The sequence below is a fragment of the Protopterus annectens genome, chromosome 2.part1 (genome assembly GCF_019279795.1).
Source record: "Protopterus annectens isolate FY-2018-M chromosome 2.part1, PAN1.0, whole genome shotgun sequence".
NCBI classification, from domain to species: Eukaryota; Metazoa; Chordata; order Ceratodontiformes; family Protopteridae; genus Protopterus; species Protopterus annectens.
Window position 1 is genome coordinate 623,418,644 of NC_056729.1, and position 12,075 is coordinate 623,430,718.

The window sequence follows — 12,075 nt, forward strand, 5'->3', positions numbered from 1 at the left end:
AACCAAAGAAGGTCTTCGGGTTTTCATCAAGCTATGCAATTCAGTAGGTATCCCTCTAGCTGAGGATAAAATAAAAGGGACAATTAAGGTGTTAACATTTCTGGGCATTGAGATAGATACCAAAAAAGGGTGTGTTCGCTTACAAAGAAAATTATTAACAAGGTTTCCAAAGTGGTTGGCAGCTTCTTGTTGATTAAAAGGGTAACCGTCAGACAGGTGATGGAGCTGTTAGGTCTCCTCAGTTTTGCATGTCAAGCAATAGCACCTGGCAGAACATTCAAAAGGTCATTAGCAGACCTTTTATGAGGAGGCTGCAAGAAACATCACAGGATCAGGATTAACAGCAGAGTCAGAGAAGACCACAGATCTTGACCCTGCTTTTTCCTGGATTACAATTTTATAGCTTTCTTGTAGGACAATTGGGTATCAAATAAAACATACAATTGTTCACAAATGCCTCAGGAAAATTTGACATGGCAGGTTATTTTAATGGTCAGTGGTTCTCTGAACTATGGCCACAAAACTGGTCTAAATCTAGCAGGAGATATATCATATTTTTAGAAATTTTTCCAATATGGGTCTCAATACAGGTACATCAAGGCCTTCTCAGAAGCAGAAACAGGTGGGTAATATCAGATAACAAAGCAGTAGTTGAGGTACTCACCAAAAAGTCTTCTAAAAATTTGGGGTCAATTATATTTTAAGGCTTCTGCTTCAAATTTCTTTGAATAGCGACATCTCTTTCACAGCAGAAGACATTAATATATCTAAAAAACAAACTAGCTGATGCACTTTCTCTATTACAGATTCAGCATTTCAAAAGGTTGGCTCCACAATCAGATTTACTCCCCACCCTAATTCTGGGAAGAATTTAGATGACTGGAGAAGAATAACAACACCTTGGTTTTGGAAGTCATGGACTAAAAATACCAACAGAGCATTTTGGCCATTTTTACAGTAGCTTAGAAAATCAAGATCAGCAGCAGTCGTTCCATATTATTCTATGCTACCTACACCACTGTAATTACAAGGGCTTCTCCCCAGGTACAGTCAGAATCCACCTACCAACCATAAGCTTATTTGACAGAATATCTGACATCCCCAACTTCACTAAACATTAGATAGTCAATAGAGTTTTCAGAGGTTTGGCCATGGAGAAGTTTCTTGACATCCTGTGTACCAATGAGCAACAGCTTTAATATGGATCAAAGTTCAGTTATATGGAGTTGGGCAAACTTAGACAGTCCTGCAGTTTCACAGCAGACTTTCTCCTCATTTTGTGTCCTCTTGTTCATAAATATGCAGACCATTGGAACGACAGCTTCAAGAGAAGTGCATAAAGGGAAAGTAGCAGCAGTTACTGGTGCTACTTACAGGATTGGTCTAGCTATTGCACAACACTTGGCACAAGAAGGTGCCCATGTTGTAATAAGCAGTCGAACACAGGAAACAGGAACATGCTGATACAGAATTGGCACGGCTGAAGTCTGACAGTCTTAATGTTTCAGGAATCGATTGCCATGTGGGAAATGAAGATCACCTAGAAAGGCTAGTAAAGATGATACTTGATGTAAATCTGACAGCAGTCTTCCTCTTATTAAACCTTATTGTTTCTCATATGTGGAAATACGGTGGTGGTTCCATTGTGTTAATATCCTCTATTGCTGGTTACAATCCCACACTGGGTATTGGTCCTTATTGTGTATGTAAAACTGCCCTTCTAGGATTGACCAAGGTCCTGGCTTATGAGTTTGGTCCCATGAATATTCGTCTGAACTGTGCTGCACATGGACTCAACAAGACCAGATTCAGTACATATCTGTGGCAAAATCCAGATCTGATGAAAGAGGTAAATGAAAAATTGTCTTTGAAGAGGGCTGGGAACCCAGAGGAATGTGCCAGTGCAGTGTCTTTCCTTTGCTTTTCTTATGCTTTCTATACATCTGGGGAGACTCTCATCGTGAGTGGTGGAGACTAAGCCAGACTCTAAGAAGATTTGGGTATTAAAGGTAGAATATGGTGATTCTGAAAGCTTTGATAATGGGGGCACCTGCTTTCAATATGTGCAGCTGGGAGGATTTGCTTTTTTGCCCATCCTCCTTTTATAAAGGAACAAATTGTATGCTTATATCTGAAGATCAGAATTTCATAGCTGTAAAACGTGCATAAAGATGTACTGGTATAATTTCATTGGTTCTCACACAGTGAGTTAAACATTGTTTCTTGGTTGATATAAAATGTTTTTCTGTAACATCAAATCAAGAAAGATAATGAGAAGAAAGTCATATGAGGAGCGAGGTTGGCATAATAGTTAAGGTTTTACCTTAGAGACACAAAGTGCAAGATTTGATAATCACTTGGGGTAATTGGCTAGGCTTAAAATAGCCCACAAGGGCAGTTAGCCTAGTACTAATTTATGAACCTACAAGAAGAGTACAAAACATGACAGAAGGTGTCCCATAGGTTCAGCATCATTGAAATCCATCATGGTTAGCTTACATGTTATTTCTGATTCATATTACAGTTGTTGCTTAATGGCCATGCTATTTTCCTGGCTATACTTTTGTGCTGTCAGAGTCAGAAAAGTGATTGACAGCCTCAAATGGACAGATATAGTTTCCATGCAGGAGTCAGTCGTAATTTGGGTCAACAGATCAAAAACAGACCAGCAAGGTTATGGCCATCAAGTAACTTTACAGAGAGACAATTACCTCTTCAACTGTCTGGTTCCTTGAGGTGAAATACTTAGGGATTTAATCCCACATTCAAATGCCATCATTGATTTATTTTGATCCAGGGAAGGTTCCAAGATCACAAACCAGAGGACACACACACCAACTCAGATAACTCTTTATACACTTATGAATTTACCTTAGACCATACACTTCCCACTCATTCAGAATTGGCTGAACATCTGATATAACTGCTTCAGGACAGTCCACAGAAGTTCTCAAAAGGTTATACAGGTGGTTCTCCAATGCGTACTTAAAAAGCAAATGACAGCAAACCCTCAACTAATGTCATGCAAATTTCATTTGTTTCCAGGTACAAGGACCATCCTCATCATGGAACAATCCTTCATTTTGTGAGCTCAGGCAAAAACTTCAATTCGAGTGAGTGGGGCAAAACACTCATTAGACTAAGCCAGCTTAGGGGTTGTTTGGAAAGTAATCCCTGGAGTACAATTGAAATCATGTAATTGATCACCTTACACAGTCTGTTCTATAAATAAGAGCCTTTCACACAATCATCCTTCATGTTGGGGGGACTAGTTTTGGTATGCTTGGGAGCCATGATGCACTTGATCTGAGATTGCACTTGACCTGGGATGCATATGCGGTTGACCTCAGAGATATATGTGGTTGAATGTAGTGCAGAAGGATGTTTAGAGATGTACACCTATAATGTGTAACATAGTTACCAAAAATATGAACAGAAATACAAGTAACAAACATATATTAATGTTTCCATTGTACTGTATCTTAAACATTCTCTTCTTTTTGTGTGTGTGTGTGTGTGTGTGTGTGTGTGTGTGTGTGTGTGTGTGTGTGTGTGTGTGTGTGTGTGTGTGTGTGTGTGTGTGTGTGTGTGTGTGTGTGTGTGTGTGTGTGTGTGTGTGTGTGTGTGTGTGTGTGTGTGTGTGTGTGTGTGTGTTTTATCTCTTCCTGGCACCTTCTTCAGTAGCACACCTATCTGAATCAAATGTGGAGCTCTCTACTAGGTCAAGACCTGCCTTTTGCTGCCTAGTGGAGCTAAGTTTACTATCTCCTTACTGTGTAATATAAACACTAATTAGCTTATTCAAAGGCTAAAAAGCTTTGTTCTCAATTTGTTTTTTTAGCTGAATACAGATCCGGCAATATGAAGGTATGAAAGGAAAGTCCTAAGGCTTCTTCTGCACTTGGGTATTCAAAAGAGATTGCTGATGCTAGGATTTCTCACTGCTAAGGCACTGGCAGGGGAAGATGATTATCCCCATCCAGGGGGTAAGTGTACATACTCTGGGCACACTGCCATGGTTCAACTTTCCTGGGGAGACCAGGTAAACAGGTGCAAGTTGCTGTCTGAGGGTGGGTGGGATGTCATGCTGATATCAGCCCCTTGGAAAAGTGAGGGGAGCTCAACACTGATCACTGATGCCAAATTGCATGTCCCAACCTCTATGTGTTACTGTGTTACTGGGCACATGTAGTGTTGTGGAAAAATATTAGAAAAATATTAGGAAAAACTCCCCAGCAACAGTGTGATGTTGCCCCAGGGTCCTCGTTTGCCTCATCAGCCCCAGGCATTGATTAGTATTAGCCCAGGGGAGGCAAAGGTTGGTGCATTAGACTCACTGGACAAGGAAAGAAACTAAGAGCAGCTGACAGTTAGCTGTGGAAGACCTAAAAAGGAGTTGTAAAAAAAACTTAGGGGTGTTACCAAAAACTGTAAACTTAAAAGGAATGTGTACTTCTTTAATCTCAGAAGGTTCTTGAATATGTAAAAGAGTATCACTAGATTTGTATCATTCTCTTCTATTCATGCCTTCATTAGCTTTTTGGTATTTTAGGAATGTAAATATTATGCAGTAAAGTAGCGAGTCTCTTATGAATGCAACTTTAGAGTTTATTTGTTAATTTATGGGATAATGGCTTTGTAGTGTCTATATTAAACATTGTCTGAGAATTTTGTAACATTATGCAATTTTTCCTTCCTGGAACTCCAAGAAAATTGGGTGATATCAGAGTCAGCAAGATAACACAGATGTTGCTTGTTGATTCTGTGCACTGGTGCACTCTTTGTACTACATTGTTATTTGTTTTTTTAATTTCTTATTATTTAACCTAATAACTGGAATTAATTGGTGCTAATAATGCAGACTAAATTGAATTAATCCTAACTGGTGAAGGGCTGATGACAATTGCCTGATGATTTCATCTACTGACTGGCATTTCACTCAGAGGATTAAGGCTATGAACCTATTAACTAGTTGCTTATGTAGTTCAGGGTTTGATTACTTCTGTCTTCATTTGCCTGTTGTGTGATTCTCAGCAAGGCACTTACCCAGACAGTGCTCTGGGGCAATAGAAAACTGGGCCATGATCCTCAATAGTCTCCTAGACAAGATCATACCTATGAATGTGCGAACTTAACAACTATAGTAATCCCGCAGATTGGGATCATGGTTTGTGGCCTACATTGTCTGTGTAAGAAGATTATAGTAATACTCTAAATATACTGAACAAATATACACACTAGGTTTATACTAAACTACCATTAAAATGCCACAAACACCTACATGTACCTTCAGTCTATATACCACCTCCTTCCTCTCCAACCTGCATGCAACTTCTCTTAAATGAAACATTTCCAGAGAAATACCACATAATGCAATAGTTCACAGTGACTTTAATATAAATGCCTCAGGTCTAGATACACTCCAGCTGTATAAAACTCTACTTCAGAAAGGGTTATACCAAATAGCAAAGCATCCAATGAGAGCAGTCCATTAAGTGCTCAACACTCAGCCATTGGCCTTACCCTTACTAACATAAATCATAGATTTGTACTGGTGTTTGTTCTTCTCAACTGCTTAAGTTACCATTGTCCAATTATTACTTTGTGGTATTTTAAAACCTGTAAAAAAAGCCACCCAAAATAGTAATACTTAGGCTAGAACCTGAATCTAAGAACAAAACCCAATATGCCAAGCTACAAACCATAAACTGTATGCAATTCTATAGCTTCAAGGAAGCCTTAACTTATTTTATAAACCTACTGGTCAAAATACAAGAATCTATTTTTCTTTAAACTGCTGAAGACTTAGGAGACAGATTTGCCATTGGCAAATATCTGAGTTTAAAAAAAACTTGCATAAGAGGGACTTTGCTTTAAAAAAATTGTAGAGCAGCCCCAGTAATACTGAGCTATGTAATACATACCAACAAATCACATACCAATGATTTAAAAGTCAAGTAGAATTACTGCTAACAATGCCAAAGTGAACTATTTCAGACAGAAGCAAAATGCCCTCTACACCTCACCAAAAAGCTTCTGGAAAGAGATAAAACAGCTAACCAGTCTTATAACAAATCTTAGCTTCACAGGCCATTCCTTTTCAAATAACAGTAACAGAAACTTTGCTACACAGTACAGAAATGTCCATCTTAGCTCCATTGAATCCATTCACAATAAAGGATCAAGCCAACCCCTTACACTACAATATCAAAACAACACCAATGTAACACCATTATACTTACTAACAGAATACAATACAACTTTCAAATTTTTGCAAATTTCACATAAAGAAACTTAAAACCATCTGCAAAAACAAAATGGCACACGCACTTCTTAATCCAACAAGTTTCACTAAGTAATTCTACATCCATTTAGAAAAATGCATAGATATATCAGTCTTTAACTGAGCCAAGTATCATGGAAAATTAAAAAATAAATCATCCTGATAGTCCAAGATGCAAAGGTTGTGGCTCTGCCAAAACCCAGCTAACGTATATAATAATCCAAAACAAAGCAAAATAACGTAGCTGGATACTGCTGATGTAAAATACAGTTTATTACCACAGAACAAACAAATCGATATGAGCGCTTTCGGGCTGTTGCCCTTCATCAGATAAACATTTTCTACAGTTAAAAACTCCTTTTAAAAAACACAATAACCAATCAAAATTCAGTAAAAAAACCGCCTTTTACATAATGTAGGCTTAAGGGGGACAACATCATTTAGCCCTGGATCCCTATGTGCTGTTAACTCAAGGACCCATCTAGATTCAGCTAACTCAGTATTTAGTTTTATATCACCCCCTCTATGGGTCAACTTTAAATTTACAATAGCCCTAAATGTAAATTTATGTGTAGGGTAATCCCTAACATGCCTATATAGGGCATTGTGTTCATCTTTATTCCTTATATTAGACATATGCTGAAGAATTCTAGCCTTCAGCATTTGATTAGTCTTTCCAACATAAAAGCTCGAACACGAGCAGCACTCTGCTATGTAAACTACATCTGTGGTCCTACAAGTCGCCCTGCCCTTAAACAAAAACAACTTACCATTAGTAGGGTGTCTGAACTCTACCCCTTTTTTAATATGTCCACAAGCCTTGCAAGAACCACATGGAGTGGTCCCCGCGGTTCCCTTAGATCTCACACTCATGGGCAACTTCCTTTCCTTACACAACATGTCCTTTAAATTCCTATTTCTCTTATAAATAAACTGAGGACGAACTCCCACCATTTCTCTCAAACCTTCATCACTGGCAATTATATTCCAGTTGTTCCGTATGATGTCACAAATCCCTCTAGAATCACTACCGTAGGTAAGCGCCACCTTGTGACCATCAAGTCTAGGAACATTAACTGCTACTCTATCAACTGCGTTGTGTTTTGGATCTAACCATGGTCTATATTTGTTATGCCTAAGCGGTTTATTCTTCACTATGATGTCACCAACCATCCTCTCATTATAACCCCTGTTAGAAAAACAGTCACTAAGATAACGAATCTCCTCTTCAAACTGTGTGTTATCTTTACTAATCCTAGAGATTCTACTCAGTTGACCTTGTACCACATTGGGAAAGGTGTGCCTAGGATGCATGCTATCGTATGATAACAAAGTATTCCTCCAACACTCTTTTCTGAACAGTTTTGAAGAAAAGCCATCCCTGTTTTGTATCAGGCATACATCTAGAAAATCAATGGCTTCTCTTGAGGTCTTCACACTAAATCTAAAGAAAGTGGTAGTAGTGTGAAGATAGTCAATGAACTTATATAGATCCTCACTAGCCCCCTTCCATAAAACAAATATATCATTTACAAAACGCAGATACATAAACAGTTGTTTTCTCCAAACATGATCACAAAACACATGTACCTTCTCCCAATGGGAGAGGACAAGATTAGCATATGTATTGGCACAGGGGGTGCCCATGGCTATCCCCTGTGCCTGCCTATACACATTGTCTGTCCCTTGAAAGATGTAATTTTCCAATACTAGGGTCAATAACTCCACTATCAGCTCTACCTTGTTGTATGGAAGTCCTAAAGTGTCTAGAAGCGCCTTAACCGCCAGTAGCCCATAATCATTATTAATAACTGTGAATAAATTATTGACGTCCAAAGTGGCCATCAGATAATCCCCTGTCAAATCTTCTTGTTTAATATTACCAATTAAGGTAAGATAATGTCCTGTATCTAATAAAACGTGCTCCATTGATTCTACATATGGTCTAAGGGTTACTTCTAACCAAATAGATATGTTCTCAGTGACCCACCCCCTGCCCGATACAAACGGTCTAAGAGGTGGGTCAATTAAGCTCTTATGTACCTTAGGAAGAGCTTTAAAGACAGGGGTTAGCGGTTTGTCAATAAGTAAGAAATCTAATTGCTGTGGTGTAATCAACATACTGTCACATAAAACCCGCAGTTTATTATGAACTCTATCAATAGTTCTTCTCACATCTATCGGATTAATGATAGTATATGTCCGTACATCGGATAATAAAACATTTAATTTGTTGATGTACCAGTCCGTATCCAAAACGACCACAGAACCCCCTTTATCAGCCTTTTTAATAGTGACATCAGTATACTCACTAAGGCTGGCCAAAGCCAGTCTTTGTTCACTTGTTAAATTATAATATCTATCTCTATCACTCTGCTGAAAATAACGTATTAAATCATGATCACATTGGTTAATAAACAGCTGTAAGGCCGGTGTTAAAGCCGGTACAAAGCTGCTAGGCTTTCTCAAGTTGGATTGAATATTAGCATTAGCACCAAATAGTTTGCTTAACATTAAGTTACGACAGAATGACATTATATCCAATAGTACCTCTTGATAAGTACACTGCTTACTGGGAACGAACGGTAAACCCTTATTCAATACTGCCAATTCACATTCAGTTAAATGGCGTGAAGATAAATTAAAAACAATATCATCATGCTTACAAAAAGTCAATCTAGAGTCCGTCTTTTCTTCAGAAGGTCCCTGTCATCGCTGAGCGAACGTTTCCATGGGCCCTTCTTTTTCACCTGTACCGGTAACATGTCCAGAAAATGGTTTTGCGAAGGTCTAATCTTTGGCCGTGCTCCAGATTGTGTGCTATCATTAAAAGCAGTCAATGTATCAGGACCCGCAAGCTCATGTTCAAAAACTGCCCTGCACCAAACCTCGGTATAACCGCTCTCCAATTTTTGTTGCAACGATAGAACATCCTTTCTGAGTACATCAATCTCTTTGGCAAAGAAGTCATTTAGCAAGTCCATATAGAGATAACTGGTCTTAATATTGATGGACTGCCATCTTGCTAAAAGTTCAGGATACCTGTCCCCTTGGGTCGGCATACATAGTACGCGCATCCCACGGGGTACGATGCCATAATCAAGACACGCTTCCAGATGAAAAGTTTGCCACTGCAAACGCTGAAGTCTAGTAACTTTGTAACTCAAATCTCTTAAACTATCGTCAAAGGTTCTGTCCATAGCCACAGGGATAGTCGCATTATGTTGTATCCCTTGTCTTACGCTGAAACCTAAATTGAGAAATGGATTTACTGAGGATGTGAAACGCTTCGCACACCATCCTCCTGGTGAAGCATTCTCACCTCCCTCAATCTCAGCGGCTAACGCTGGAACATTTCCTTCAGCATGCATAGCAACAATGACCCCAAACAAAAGCAAAAGTCCAAGATGCAAAGGTCATGGCTCTGCCAAAACCCAGCTAACGTATATAATAATCCAAAACAAAGCAAAATAACGTAGCTGGATACTGCTGATGTAAAATACAGTTTATTACCACAGAACAAACAAATCGATATGAGCGCTTTCGGGCTGTTGCCCTTCATCAGATAAACATTTTCTACAGTTAAAAACTCCTTTTAAAAAACACAATAACCAATCAAAATTCAGTAAAAAACCCGCCTTTTACATAATGTAGGCTTAAGGGGGACAACATCATTTAGCCCTGGATCCCTATGGGCAGTTTTTGAACATGAGCTTGCGGGTCCTGATACATTGACTGCTTTTAATGATAGCACACAATCTGGGGCACGGCCAAAGATTAGACCTTCACAAAACCATTTTCTGGACATGTTACCGGTACAGGTGAAAAAGAAGGGCCCATGGAAACGTTCGCTCAGCGACGACAGGGACCTTCTGAAGAAAAGATGGACTCTAGATTGACTTTTTGTAAGCATGATGATATTGTTTTTAATTTATCTTCACGCCATTTAACTGAATGTGAATTGGCAGTATTGAATAAGGGTTTATCGTTCGTTCCCAGTAAGCAGTGTACTTATCAAGAGGTACTATTGGATATAATGTCATTCTGTCGTAACTTAATGTTAAGCAAACTATTTGGTACTAATGCTAATATTCAATCCAACTTGAGAAAGCCTAGCAGCTTTGTACCGGCTTTAACACCGGCCTTACAGCTGTTTATTAACCAATGTGATCATGATTTAATACGTTATTTTCAGCAGAGTGATAGAGATAGATATTATAATTTAACAAGTGAACAAAGACTGGCTTTGGCCAGCCTTAGTGAGTATACTGATGTCACTATTAAAAAGGCTGATAAAGGGGGTTCTGTGGTCGTTTTGGATACGGACTGGTACATCAACAAATTAAATGTTTTATTATCCGATGTACGGACATATACTATCATTAATCCGATAGATGTGAGAAGAACTATTGATAGAGTTCATAATAAACTGCGGGTTTTATGTGACAGTATGTTGATTACACCACAGCAATTAGATTTCTTACTTATTGACAAACCGCTAACCCCTGTCTTTAAAGCTCTTCCTAAGGTACATAAGAGCTTAATTGACCCACCTCTTAGACTGATTGTATCGGGCAGGGGGTGGGTCACTGAGAACATATCTATTTGGTTAGAAGTAACCCTTAGACCATATGTAGAATCAATGGAGCACGTTTTATTAGATTCAGGACATTATCTTACCTTAATTGGTAATATTAAACAAGAAGATTTGACAGGGGATTACCTGATGGCCACTTTGGACGTCAATAATTTATTTACAGTTATTAATAATGATTATGGGCTACTGGCGGTTAAGGCGCTTCTAGACACTTTAGGACTTCCATACAACAAGGTAGAGCTGATAGTGGAGTTATTGACCCTAGTATTGGAAAATAACATCTTTCAAGGGACAGACAATGTGTATAGGCAGGCACAGGGGATAGCCATGGGCACCCCCTGTGCCAATACATATGCTAATCTTGTCCTCTCCCATTGGGAGAAGGTACATGTGTTTTGTGATCATGTTTGGAGAAAACAACTGTTTATGTATCTGCGTTTTGTAGATGATATATTTGTTTTATGGAAGGGGGCTAGTGAGGATCTATATAAGTTCATTGATTATCTTCACACTACTACCACTTTCTTTAGATTTAGTGTGAAGACCTCAAGAGAAGCCATTGATTTTCTAGATGTATGCCTGATACAAAACAGGGATGGCTTTTCTTCAAAACTGTTCAGAAAAGAGTGTTGGAGGAATACTTTGTTATCATACGATAGCATGCATCCTAGGCACACCTTTCCCAATGTAGTACAAGGTCAACTGAGTAGAATCTCTAGGATTAGTAAAGATAACACACAGTTTGAAGAGGAGATTCGTTATCTTAGTGACTGTTTTTCTAACAGGGGTTATAATGAGAGGATGGTTGGTGACATCATAGTGAAGAATAAACCGCTTAGGCATAACAAATATAGACCATGGTTAGATCCAAAACACAACGCAGTTGATAGAGTAGCAGTTAATGTTCCTAGACTTGATGGTCACAAGGTGGCGCTTACCTACGGTAGTGATTCTAGAGGGATTTGTGACATCATACGGAACAACTGGAATATAATTGCCAGTGATGAAGGTTTGAGAGAAATGGTGGGAGTTCGTCCTCAGTTTATTTATAAGAGAAATAGGAATTTAAAGGACATGTTGTGTAAGGAAAGGAAGTTGCCCGTGAGTGTGAGATCTAAGGGAACCGCGGGGACCACTCCATGTGGTTCTTGCAAGGCTTGTGGACATATTAAAAAAAGTGGTAGAGTTCAGACAC

At 38.8% G+C, this 12,075-nt stretch overlaps 1 pseudogene; it reads left to right on the forward strand.

Moving 5' to 3' along the window:
* The first annotated feature begins 1,182 nt into the window (after positions 1-1,182).
* Positions 1,183-1,990, forward strand: LOC122794888 (annotated as a pseudogene).
* The last annotated feature ends 10,085 nt before the right edge of the window (positions 1,991-12,075 follow it).